Here is a 13647-nt window from a genome sequence, read left to right as displayed (position 1 = left end):
ACCCTTTACATGTGTACTGCCAGGCCCACGCGGATCGAAAGGAGCGCCTCTCCATCTACCGTATGTTCTTAAAGAGGCTGCCCGAGTCCTGCTCAGCGATTCCGCTGCCCGGCTCTAATTCCCTTGGGAGGCAGAGTAGCGTCTCACGGCAGCGGCAGCGAGAGATCCCGCATCCCTGCCCATACACTGCCTTACCGTGGCGGTGAAATTGGAACACTAGCAGGTCGACCCGGGTGTCCAAATCGCTCATTAACACGTTAACAGGTTGTATTTGAATGTGGAGAATTCACTGTGGCTTGCCGTCTACATCGGATTCGCCGCCGCACGGAGTTCTCCCGACTGACGTTAACCAGCCGCCATGTTCCCCAACCACGTGTGATTTAGCACAATAGCTTTAATAGAATACAAAGCACATAATCAAATTAATCAAATTTGAGGCTGCTGGAAATGGAACATATTTACTCGGGGAATTCATAAATTCGAGGTGAAGGTGTCCCAGCAGAAAGGAGGTGGGGTCAAGAGGGACGAGTCATGAAAGGTGGAGCCTGACAGGGAGCTTACATTTTATTTTTTTACACTCTGCTGCAAAGATATTGGCATCAATGACAAATGTGACAGCGAATCTGTCCTGGTGTACTTAATCCATACTAATATTATAAAGAGAGAGCCCAAACCTTTGAGGCGGGTAATCTCAGTAACCAGAGCACCAATCACAACACCCAATACAGTGTTGGAAAGGGCAGTTGCAGCAGAAGGACATAGGCTATGCAGACGGCCACCATATATATATTTTATTTTTTGAAGAGTTTTATATAGCGTGAACTGAATCAGGTATCAGAGCGCTTTACATAGCACCAGTTACGTTACATGAGGACACACATTCATTTTTGTTAGGCACGGGGAGATTAAGTGATTTGCCCAGAATCACAGGATGTTTGGCGTCGTTACCAAAACCCAGATCCCCAGGTCCGAGGTCGAGCGCCTTAGCAGTTAGGCCAACTCCTCTATACATTTAAAAGGTAAAAGAACCGTGCCAGCAAAGTAGTCCCTTGTGGGCGTGTCTGCGTTGTGCTGTGGGTGTGAGCTGGGGGCGTGACTAACGCTGGGGGCGTGTGGTACGGCCATCACATCGTGAGCTGTGGGCGTGTGCTGGGGGCGTGACAAATGCTGGGGCCGTGACAAACGCTGGGGACGTGTGTCCGCCCTTCATGCCATGTGAGTCGTACATACAAGCGCCAATTACGTTGCTGTGCAGCATCAAGGGGCACGCTGGGGACGTGACACGCTGGGGCGTGAGAAACGCTGGGAGCATGTGTCCGGCCTTCATGCCATGTGAACGCAATTGCGCCGCATCAAGGGGCACGCTGGGGGCGTGAGAAATGCTGGGGGCGTGTGCTACGTTCCGCCCTTCATGCCATGTGGGTCGTACATTAATCAGACTAACGTCTGCTGTGGCCGTGTGCTGGGGGCGGGACAAACGCATTCACCTGGAGGCCTGGTAAGTAACGTTACTGCACCCTCTCCTGCGCGCGGTTACTGAACTCTCTCTTTCAACGAAATTACACGTGCCTGCTACTATCAACCAGGGCTCTAGCCGGGCTCAGGTGGCGGATCAGTACACTAATTACACGTGCCTGATAACATCAACCAGGGCTGCAGCTGGGCCTCAAGCGGGGGAACACGCGACTGCTAACATCAAACAGGCCTGCATCTGGGCCTCAAGCGGGGGAACACGCAAATGAGCGTGTCTGCGTGGACAATTAAAGCAGCCTCTCCTACTCGCTGTCACTCAACTCTCTCATTAAACGGATTTACCCGTGGCTGATAACTCTCTCATACAACGACATTACACGCGCCTGCTAACATCAACCAGGGCTGTAGCCGGGCTCAGGCGGAGGATCACTACACCAATTACACGCGCCTGCTAACATCAACCAGGGCTGCAGCTGGGCCTTCTCCGTCCCTATTCTAATGAAACAAAAAATTTTGTCTACCGCGTGATTTTAAAATAAATTGCCCTTGCCAAATACACACATTACACACATTCTATTTCATACCTGGACAACGTCGGGACGGGCTGCTAATTGGTCATAAAGAGGTTGCTTTTAAAATGAACTTATGGGTTAAAGCACCTGCTGCAGTGACCTCTGTGCCAAGCTATTTTCAGGGGAATGGTACGATAACTATGGTGGGTACTACCTTTCCGGAGAGGTCTCCGCTTTGTCTAATCGCTGTTTTGTCTCATAGAGGGTTAATGTAACTGCAGCAAAACACGTCATGTAAACACATCAGAGAGTTGTAGTTTATGTAGATAGCTCAGTGGGTTTTGCCACAGAGATCTGTATGTTACTTACAGTTCATAAGGTGCAGTACATCTAATATAGCACAGTGAATAGGGTGACCAACTGCCCATAATTTGGGTCTCTAGTCCGTTGTCGATAAACAATTCTTACACGGACGCCTTTTGTCCGTAATTTCGGATTTAGAGCAAGCTGTCTCCCTGAAAGCATCCTGAGATTCTGTAACTCTCACTGCAGGGGCCAGCTCGCGCTCCTGCTGTAATCAGTGACCTGCAGCAGCCCATCCCCGACCAGGCACAGGCTGCTATCGGCCCATTATCATTCTGTATGTTGGCCTAATTATCACATGCAGAATGCTAATGGGCCAGTGACAGCATTTGCTGGGCCTCCTCCTGCCAGAGCCGAGGCCATGGCAAACTGCTTTTGTTTATGGGCTCCTGTCACCTCACTAGGGGCCAAGCTCTGGTGGGGATGTGGGGGGGGGGGGGGGGGGGATGGAGGTTTCATTTTGGCACATTTTACCCAGGTGCATCCAATTTCCAAACGCAGGTACTTAAGTTTCACTCCGGCACACAACAGATGCGATGCAAGATCTTTCAACTAAATATAAAAAAAATTGACTTGTGCTTGTGTTGGTTGTCTATTTACTTATGTAATATTGCGCGACCTCCTCTGATGTGTCTGTTAAAATGCACCTTTTGTCCAGAATTTTTGTCCTGAATTCTGACCTTCTGTCCTGAATTTTTGTCTTGAATTTTGACTCTTTGTCCTGAAATGTTACACTCACTGTCCTGAATTTACACCCATGCCACATGGTCACCCTAACAGTGAACGATGAACCAACTTCAAAGCGCTGCATGCAAACTGCAAGTCATGAGTTTACAACCTATCTTTTTTCACTCGATCATTTCCTACTCTGAAGTTGAAAAAATGGTTACATTGGTCGGTAGTAATGTTATATGAACGAACGGCTACTCAAAAGTTATTATTGTGATTACTCAAACAGATACATCTGACATTCTTACAGTGCTTGCATATCAGTTACATACAGGGGTTGAATAAAGTCACAAACCTGCCTCTAATCATAGTTTCTCTAACGAAACTTCGGAAGTGATAGCTGTGTATGTTTCCATCTAGTGCTTTGGCCTGTAAATTTGACTACAGTGAGCTCAAAGCCAGGAGCATACTCTAACAAAAAGAGGGCCGATGGCCCTTTAAATTAATCTGTTGTTTTGGGCCCAGCTGGAAACGAAACTAAGAAAGTCTCTCGCCGCCTGTATGTTGCTGCTCGCCTACTTCCAACAGAAATTAGACAACATGCGGGCGCTGCTGAATGTCGTCCCCGTTTTCCGGTCATTCGGTTTATTTCACTAGAAACAGCCCAGATCCAAACTCCGGCTCAATAATAGCTTCCGGATCCAGGGTCTGATAGAATCCCCTTATTTCCTGTACTGATGCCAGATTATTGTAACCAGGAACAAGAGGGATCGCTCATTCGTACACATGCGCGATCAGTTGCTTTTACGGGAAACGAATCTTGTTCAGAAGAAACCCGAAAACAAAAGTGAAGCTGCCACAATCTTAGCAGAGTCCACTAGAGGTCACTCGCCGCACGCCGCAATTAGAATGCAGGCAAGCACGTGCAGGCTTATTCTGATTATAAGTGAGCTTTTGACCCTCAGCGAGTTTTTTTTTTGCTATTTTGTGCTGCAGTGTGACTGTCACGTACACATTTAAAGAAATCCCTTAGAAGTAATGTGTCACTTCGCAAATCGCATGCATTTTCCTCACGCGTCTAAAAGTTTTCTAGTTCCATTATAATTGTGTTCTATCATTTATGGATACGTATTTTTGTAAAAGCGAATAAAAACGTGTAGACAGCAAAACATTAATTAATTAAAGTGAAACTATCTGACAAGACTTGAAAAGTGCATTTGCAAAGTGCAGGTTTGTACCGAGTAAATAAAACATGCTGCATGTATTTAAAAAGTCATTTAAAGAGCCATTGGCCTGGAGTTAATATTCAGATGAGTTTAAGCGATGGCGATTGATCATAGCTGTCTGTGTTTCAATAGCCCACCTTAGCCAGGATTATTCCCCATTAAATGTAAATGTATTTCGATTTATATAGCGCACGAATCATCCAGGGGTCTCAAGGCGCTTGCTTAGGGAACCCGTCCTGGTATTCCCCTGTGAGATACCCCGGCAGGGTATTCACAAGGTGAAAGCCAGGCATCCCGCCGCGAGGGGCCGTAGTGGAGATTAAGCAAGCTATTGCCCAGAGTCGCAGAGTGTGACCCCGTGAGTCGAGTAGGCACCGGAGCGAGAATTGTCGAGTCCGTGGAATTTTTGAGCCCGAGACCCGCCGAGGCGGGGAATCGAACCCTGGTCCACGGCTGATCTCAGCTTCCGGGTCTGCCGCCTCTAACCACTGAGCCACGCTTCTCCACGAATCTTCTCGAGTTCTATTCAATGCAGGACTTGGGAAGGGCCCAAAACATACACCTTACAATTTGAAGGAAATTGTAAAGTAAACACAGCACGTGCGTCTGGACAACCAATAGGGAGTGATGGGGCGAGTTCCCATAGGGCACCTATTGGGTTGCCTAGGGAATTTACACAGGAGAGGTCTAGCGCCTTGGGTGATCAGGAAGCATCCCCAGTTACCATCCCCAAATTGACCAAATCCCTCTCTTGGAATGTGGCCGGTATTGGGCCTGTAGTGACGGTCTAGTCTACGCACGTCACGTCGGCGACGTGACGTGCTGGCGGCCATCATTGGCTGCGCGCGCAACGAGCACCAGAAGCGCGAACGCAGATCAGAGCCGGCAGGCAAGAGAGGCTCGGCGCTCTTGAGTACTATTATAGTAATAAACGAGGTTACACTACAACTGGCTCCAGTGTCATGATTGGTGGCATTCAACATCACTACAATGGCGACGAGGGTAGGATGACGACCCCCCAGCAAGAAAGAACCACCAAAACGACCACAAGACAACAAAGAGAGCACCAGTGGCACCAGGACCACCAAACAAAGAACCCAAAGAACGGGAAGTCAAGAATACCTCCGAGTACAACAACAGGTACCCTCAAGAGCGCGGCAGAGCTCAGGAGCGCCCGAGGGGGCGGCACTGGGAAGCGAAAAAAGGGGGGACAGACCCCAGGGACAAGCAGGAAGTACCCCAATCCACACCACGGCCCGCAAGACAGGGGAACCCGCGCTGGATAACTCACCGAAGAGCGAGGGGGCTGACGCAGGTAGTCCCCACGCCCAAGCAAGCGAGGAAGAGCAGGACGACGCACCAGGGAGTCCCAGAAGCCAAGGGAGTGCGCAACCCAAGGTCAAGAGAGAGAAAATGAGCGCGCAAACTGGATATGCGATGGCGCCAGTACAGTTTTTGCCACGCCCCGGAGAACCTCTCATGAAGTGGGAGGACTGGAGAGAATATATAGACAATTTCATAGGAGTCCTGGAAGATGAGAACGAGGAAGTGTTTAAACCCCAGAGAAAGAAACGCATCTTGTTACTGAACCTTGGCCCGGAAGGTCTCAGGATTTACAAGAGCCTAGTTCCGAAACAGAGAACAGCCACAGACGATGATGTATATGCGCACGCACTCGACGACCTTAACAAACACTTCAGACCAGCAGTGTGTGTGTCGGTGGACAGGTTCAATTTCCAACAGAGGAAGCAGCGCCAAGGAGAAACGGTGGAGGAATACGTGGCGGCACTGAAGCGGTTGGCGTCCACGTGTAAGTACGACAACTGGGAAGAGGAGTTCATCAAAGACCAGGTGGTGATGCACACCACATGCACAAAGAGTGCAGGACAAACTATGGGCCAGCGGAGACACCACACTGAAAGAGGTGTTGGTCATCGTCAAAAGGGCCGAATTGGCACGACGATGTGCTGAAGTAACGAGGAAAGAAACCGCGTCCAACGCTATGGTGAACAAGGTAGACGACGAAGGACCTCGCAGAGAGTATCAGAACAAGAAGCCAATGGAGAGGGTACCAAACAAGTGGCAAAGCAACGCAAGTACATCAGGGAAACAAGCAGGGAGCAACAAGAAGCCATGCTACAGGTGCGGGAGCTGGTCGCATGAAGCGCACGACAGGAAGTGCCCCGCATTTCGCGCCAAGTGCATGTACTGCGGAATAATTGGCCACTACGAGAAGGTCTGTCGGAAGAAGGCCTCCAAAGGCACAGTGAGATACGTGGGTCAAGGCAACGAAGATCAATACGACGATACAGAGGAGGAGGTTGTCACGGTGATCTACATCGAAGACCAGGTGCTGAGCGCGGACGACCAAGTCCTGGGCAGAGACGGAAGGAGGACAATGAAACCTGTCCTAGAAATGGCAATAGGAGGAATCAAGATCAGCGTGGTGGCAGACACAGGATCGCCCTTCACAATCATCCAGAGAGCAGTGTGGGAGGAAAACTTCGCACCGCGACTAGGCCCAGAGCTAGAAAAACTAGACATCCGCCCTGTCACGTACAACGGAGACCGCATACCAATGGCGGGATTCAGACCTCTGAACTTTGAATTTCGAGGCCGGTCAGCATACTGCAAGCTCTACGTATCGGAGAGAGGCCCGTCGGTCTTAGGATGGCTAGATCAAGGCGACCTGGGCATCAAGCTGGATCCGGGAGGCAAGGAACAGATTCTACTAACAGACCAGGAGGCGTTGCCTGATCTTGACAAATGGAGGAGTGAATACCCCAAGGTGTTTGGGGGCACAGTAGGAAGGCTGGAAAAGTTCGCCCACAAGATCATCCTGAAGGAAGACGCCGTATCTGTGGCCCACAAAGCAAGAAATGTCCCGCTAGCAGTGAAGGAAGCAGTACGGGAGGAACTCCAAGACTTGGAAAGGAAGGGGATCATCGAGCCCATCACATGCGCCGAGTGGCTGGCGCCCTTGGTAGTCGTTAAGAAACCCAGTGGAAAGGTCCGTCTGTGCGTCGACTTGCGGGAACTGAATAAGAACATTGTGGTGGAAAGGTTCCCCTTACCCAGAATAGAGGAGATGCTGGCTAGCACTAGGGGGATTAAGTGGTACTCCACTATAGACTTGACCTCCGCTTACCATCAAATAGCTCTGCACCCGGAGAGCCGGAAACTAACATCTTTCATCACCCTGTTTGGGTGCTATCAGTTCCGCCGGATGCCATTTGGATTGGCCTCAGCAGCGGCGGTGTTTCAGAAACTGATGCACCAATTGTTCAAGGATATCACCGACGTTTAATACTTCCAGGACGACATCCTGGTGATGGGGAGAGACAGACCAGACCATGACGTAAAGCTTGGGAAAGTGTTGAAGATCTTAGAAAGAAAAGGACTCACGGCAGAATGGTCCAAGTGCCGGATAGGGATGAACTCTGTGACCTACCTAGGGCACGAGATAGGAGTGCGAGGAGTGACTCCTAAAGCAGAAAACGTAAGAGCGATCTGTGAAGCACCGCCCCCCACCAACAAGGAAGAGGTCAGATCATTCCTGGGAATGGCAGAGTACTACGGCAAGTTTGTGCAGCACTTTGCCTCCAAGACTCATCACATGAGACAGCTCAAGAGAGAACACGGAATTCTGCTGGTCAGAGGATACACAAAGGGAATTCGAAGTCATCAAAAAGGAAGTGGCTGGAGCAATACCGCCTCAAGGAAAGACCGTACTAACCACTGACGCCAACGACAAGGGATTGGGTGCCGTCCTCATGCAAGACCGAGGGCAGGGAAGACTGGAAACATTAAGCTTCGCCTCACGCACACTGAGCGAAACAGAAAAAAAGTACAGCGTGATAGAGAAAGAGATGCTGGCAGTGGTGTGGGCTACCATGAGATTCAGACAATTCCTGTAGGGCACACGGTTCCAATTACGGACGGATCACAAACCGTTACTGAAGGTGCTAACGTCGAGTTTGCATGTGGATGCAACGCCCCGAATATCCAAAATGACACTGAAACTACTTGAATTCAGGTATGATGTGGAACATATATCAGGCAGCAAGAACAAAGTCGCAGACTATTTAAGCAGAGCGGCGGCTATGGAACCGAGTGAGGAAGACAAGGCGGGGACAGAAGAGTGGGTAGCACTCATGGAGGATCACAAAAAGGTCATCAGCCTTCAAGAGTGGAAACAGGCGTATGCGGACACCAGACCTTAGAAGAAGTAAAGGCATACATCACCCAAGGATGGCCTGATAAGAGACACACCCGGGGGGAACTCAACCCCTACTTCGAGGTCAGGGAAGAACTGTCCATGGACGACCAAGGAATATTCATGTATAGAGGTGAGAAGGTCGTTCCACCAACAAATATCATCCCCAGACTGCTGGACATGCTACACGAAGGACACCTGGGTATTGGCAAACTCAAGCTGAGGTCCAAGCTAGACTATTGGTGGCCAGGGATGCATATAACAGCAGAACGGCATGTAAGAGAGTGTGCAGGGTGCCAGGGTGCAGACAAGACACTTAAACCACTACGCCCAGCACTGGGTACATTCGAACCTCCGAAAAATCCGTGGGAGGAGCTGTCAGTAGACATCCTAGGCCCGATCCTAGACACACAAGGAGTCCAAAAGTATGTGTGTGTCCTAGTAGACAAATATTCGAAGTGGCCAGAAGTGAAGATAGAGGAAACAATGGACACAGAAACCATCGTAAAATTTTTGGCAGACACCTTTGTGAGGGAAGGCATCCCAAAGTCCATCCTCAGCGACAATGGGCCCCAGTTCAGATCGGAAAAATGGAACAACTTCATGCAAAGAAATGGCATCCTAGCGAAGCACACATCCATATACCACCCAGCGGGGAATGGCCAAGTAGAACGCTTCAACAGAGTAGTGATGGGGTCGATCCAAGCAGCTATCTCGGACAACAAAGATTGGGAGAAGGACATATGGCATATGTTATGGGCATACAGGATCACTCCCACAGGCACCGGCTATAGCCCCTTCCAGGTATTGCGCGGCCGGGAGCCATTCACCCAAGACAATCGGGTGTGGAAAGAGAAGACAATAGTAAGCGAATGGTCCCCTGCAGTGGTGCGTGCTAACATAGAGAAAGCACAAGCGGTCTACACGAAACATTACAACGAGCGGAAGAATGTGAAAGACACTGAACTGAAAGAAGGGGAATGGGTGAGAGTAAAGTTGCCCATACTACAAAGGAAGGGAGAGAGCAAATACAGCAAGCCCATGCAGGTGAAGGAAATAAAAGGTAGAGCGGCCAGATTGAGTGATGGAAATGTATGGTCACAGGACCGCATGGCAAGATGCAATAAGATCCTAACGTGGGACTATGGAGGAGTAGACGAAGAGGATGGAGAGAACGGACTCGGCCAACAAGAACATCAGGAGGCTGAACCTGAAACGAGAGGAGAAGAACAGTGACAGGTGAAGGCAAGAAATATCGAGCAAGATCAGAGGTTGGGAGAGAACCGGGGTGAGGTGAACGGACAAGTAGAGGCACGAGGAAGCAGAAGGAGTGACAAGGAAGAGAACAATACCACCCCGGTAAAACTGACCCGGAGCGGCAGGGCGGTGATCAAGCCCACAAGATTCAGAGACTATGATCTGAGCGACGGACTGTAAGTTATAAATGTTATGTGTTGGAAAAAGGGGAGATATGTAGTGACGGTCTAGTCTACGCACGTCACGTCGGCGACGTGACGTGCTGGCGGCCATCATTGGCTGCGCGCGCAACGAGCGCCAGAAGCGCGAACGCAGAGCAGAGCCGGCAGGCAAGAAAGGCTCGGCGCTCTTGAGTACTATTATAGTAATAAACGAGGTTACACTACAACTGGCTCCAGTGTCATGATCGGTGGCATTCAACATCACTACAGGGCCTAAGGTGGGTGACACTGAATGGGGGCGGTTCATGACATCTGTCTCTTTCAGGAGACCTGGGGCACAACTCCAGTCACTAGGAATGGGTTCTCCTCCTTCTCCATTGATGCCATCCTGTCACCCAGTGGAAGACCCTCATGAAGATTATCGATATGGGTGAGTGTCAGGCGGGCAACTAGAGTCAAATTTCGGGGGGGGGCTGAAAAATATTTGGGGGGGGGATAATTTTTCCAACCACAGACAGAGTGGCTGTAAGAACGGGTGATCACACAACAAAAGCCTCATTTACAATTAATGGTCTTTTAAAGACCTGTTAAGTACTCGGGTGCGGCTGCAATTAGATGCTCGCCAGCCCGTGAAGACGTGTCAGCCCGGGCTGACACACACGACAGGGGGGGCTGAAGCCCCGTGAGCCCAATGGGTGTTGCGCGCCTGGTGAGTGTAAACCTCCATTGCATATTAAGGGAACTACCACTTAAGTCCCGGGTTGTGCTGGCAGTTAGGGTGGACTTTCATGGTGGTATCTCATCCTGTTGTTTAATGTGTACAATCGGGTGGTTGACAGCAATAAAGAAACTAAAGCCATAACCACACTGGAGGAGTTCCTCTATGATTATAAGGATAAAGGGATGGGCATGGTGGCGGGGTATTTTGATTCGACCTTTGAGCCACTTGTGCCCACTAATCTAAATTTGACAGCTGACCTGGATACTAGATGGAAAATCCCTACAATAGATCTTCCTATCTTGAAATGTACCCCTAGCGCTGCCCAGTGGTCGGCACTTCCCCAAAAATTTGACCTCAGGTCTGTAAATGATAGATCTAGGTCGGATGGTAAGGGCAGCCATACGGACAATCGACCTGGCCACTCTAGCCGGATCGACTATTTTTTAATAAGTTTGGTTGGATGATCACTCAAGCATGATATGGTAGTGGTTGAAAGGATCGATAGCGTTCATAATGTCCTGAGTTTTCCAGTGTCGATGTCGTTAACTCAAGGTCCACATACCAAAGGCCATGCACAAGTAGGGAAGGGTGGGCTCTCCAATAATAGAAAAGCTATCAGGTGGGGATGGGTTGAAGGACACCCAAATGCCTTGGCGTAGGTGGTAAACAAGGCCAAAGTGCTGCTAGTGATAATGGGTGGACACCTCCAAGTGGAGAGAGGCCTCTACCTGGAATAGGCCCATGAAGAAGTATTCACTGGTATAAGAGATTCATAGATGCAGGGCAAAACGTGTACTCTCAAATAGCAGAAGGAAGCCCCTGAGTATAGCAAATCCTGTAGGGTGGCCAGAACAGAGTCTTTGCTAGCTACTAAAGCTAAAAATAAATCCAAACATGCACACTACAGGGCGATATATAAAAGAGAAGTGGCTAAGGCCAAGAGGTATTGGGAAGATGCACTATGGGATGAGCAAATCTTTGCCACGTGCTCTAAAGATAACAGAGGTTTTTGGAATACCCTGGCGTTGAGAGGAAATGTTAGGAGGAAGGCAGTGGAATGCTTTGTACAAACCCAGGACTGAGTATTGTACTTCAGTAATTTGTACTCTTGTGGTGCATGGGTGGGCATTGATCCAGAATCACAATTCCATGGAATTTGAGGTCAGGGAAACAATAGATGCCATCAGGTGCTGACGGGATCCCAAGTGAGCTTTTTAAGGCCAACTTGAACACTTGGGGTCCTTTTATGAATTATCTATCAAATTCGATATCAAAGGGTATAGAGATTCCACCCACTTGGATCACAACTGAAATTATCCAGATTTTTAAGAAAGGCCAACATAGCGTCCTAAGTAACTACTGGCCAATTAGTTTAGTAGACGCCTCTCAGAAGTTTTTCTGCAGGCAAGTGCTAATGCATCTTTTGGACTTGATTAAGACAAATATAATCTCTGAGTTTCAGGTGGTTTTTAGACGTGGCATTAGCACGGTTGATCAGATCTTCCATATATGGAAGGCCATAAACAATCAACGGAGGTCGACTTTTGTTGCCTTTGTCAATTTCCGTGCCACCTTTGATCTAGTACCAAAAGCACTGCTGTGGGGAGCCTTGGATAAGATGGGTATCCCCTCAAATCAACTGACAATTCGCATAGAGTTACACAAATAAAATTATGCAAGGATTCCGTGGAGGGAGCAGGGCAACTCACTGACCCCATAAGGATATTGCAGGAGTGAGGCAGGGCAGCATCCAGGCCCCTACCTTATTTGTATTGTACCTTAACAACGTAGCAAATTGACAGGACTGGAATGGTTGTGACTCCCCCAAAATCTTAGGCCGACGTGCACCCACTTTACTTTTGACAGATGATACACTGCTGATTTTAAAATCACCTAAAGGGCTACAGCAGCTCCTGGATGATTTCAACAAGTTTTGTTACGTGGGTGGGTTGGAGCTTAATAACACAAAATCCAAATGTATGCTGTTTAATTTTGCAAGATGTAAGAACATAATGTGTATGCTGTCAGTAGATCCCATAAAACAGGTTTACAACTTCGACTATTTGGGTATAAGATGGACCCAAAACATGGACTGGACCGCACAGGTCAATAAATTCCATTGCTCTCTACTGCATTATACCTCGAGATTATTGAAGGTCTTTAATAAAACCCACTCAAAAAGGGATGCTCCTGCCAAATAGATTTATAATACTACGGCCCTGGGAGTAGTAGTTAAGTGGCTCTGAGACGTGGCGGTAAACACAATGTAATATATTAACTGTGTAGGATAACAGGTTCAATAGGTCCCTTTTCACACTTCCACAGAGCACTCCTTTGATCCCACTGTATCTTGACACACCCTTAAGGCAGATCTCCAGGAAAGCTGAGCTCAGGCCATTGCAATATTGGGACAGGCTTTGGACTTCTTCCACCCTAGGTGTCTACCATGAACCTAAATATCAAAAGTTGGTCTCGCACACCGCTCACTCATCAACGGGATCACCCCACAGGATCATGGTAATTGTAGTTAGTTCAGAGCATCGTATCTTCTTTTAAATTTAAATATCATATTCTTCGCCATCCCTGGACACATGTTTCGTGGTATTTGCCACTCGTCAGCAGGGAGCAGGTCATAGCTTCTGGGGTTGCCGATGGCTGCCGCATATCACCAGGTATAGTACCAATACAGAGGCACGCAGGTGCAGAGTTCCCATGCTCGTCAGCCAAGAACCAAAATATCAAAAGTTGGGCTCGCACACCGCTCACTCATCAGCGGGATCACCCCACAGGATCATGGTAATTGTAGTTAGTTCAGAGCGTCGTATCTTCTTTTAAATTTAAATATCATATTCTTCGCCATCCCTGGACACGTGTTTCGTGGTATTTGCCACTCGTCAGCAGGGAGCAGGTCATAGCTTCTGGGGTTGCCGATGGCTGCCGCATATCACCAGGTATAGTACCAATACAGAGGCACGCAGGTGCAGAGTTCCCATGCTCGTCAGCCAAGAACCAAAATATCAAAAGTTGGGCTCGCACACCGCTCACTCAT

Source organism: Lissotriton helveticus, chromosome 9, assembly GCF_964261635.1.
Source record: "Lissotriton helveticus chromosome 9, aLisHel1.1, whole genome shotgun sequence".
Taxonomy (NCBI): Eukaryota; Metazoa; Chordata; class Amphibia; order Caudata; family Salamandridae; genus Lissotriton; species Lissotriton helveticus.
This window is presented reverse-complemented; position numbering follows the sequence as displayed.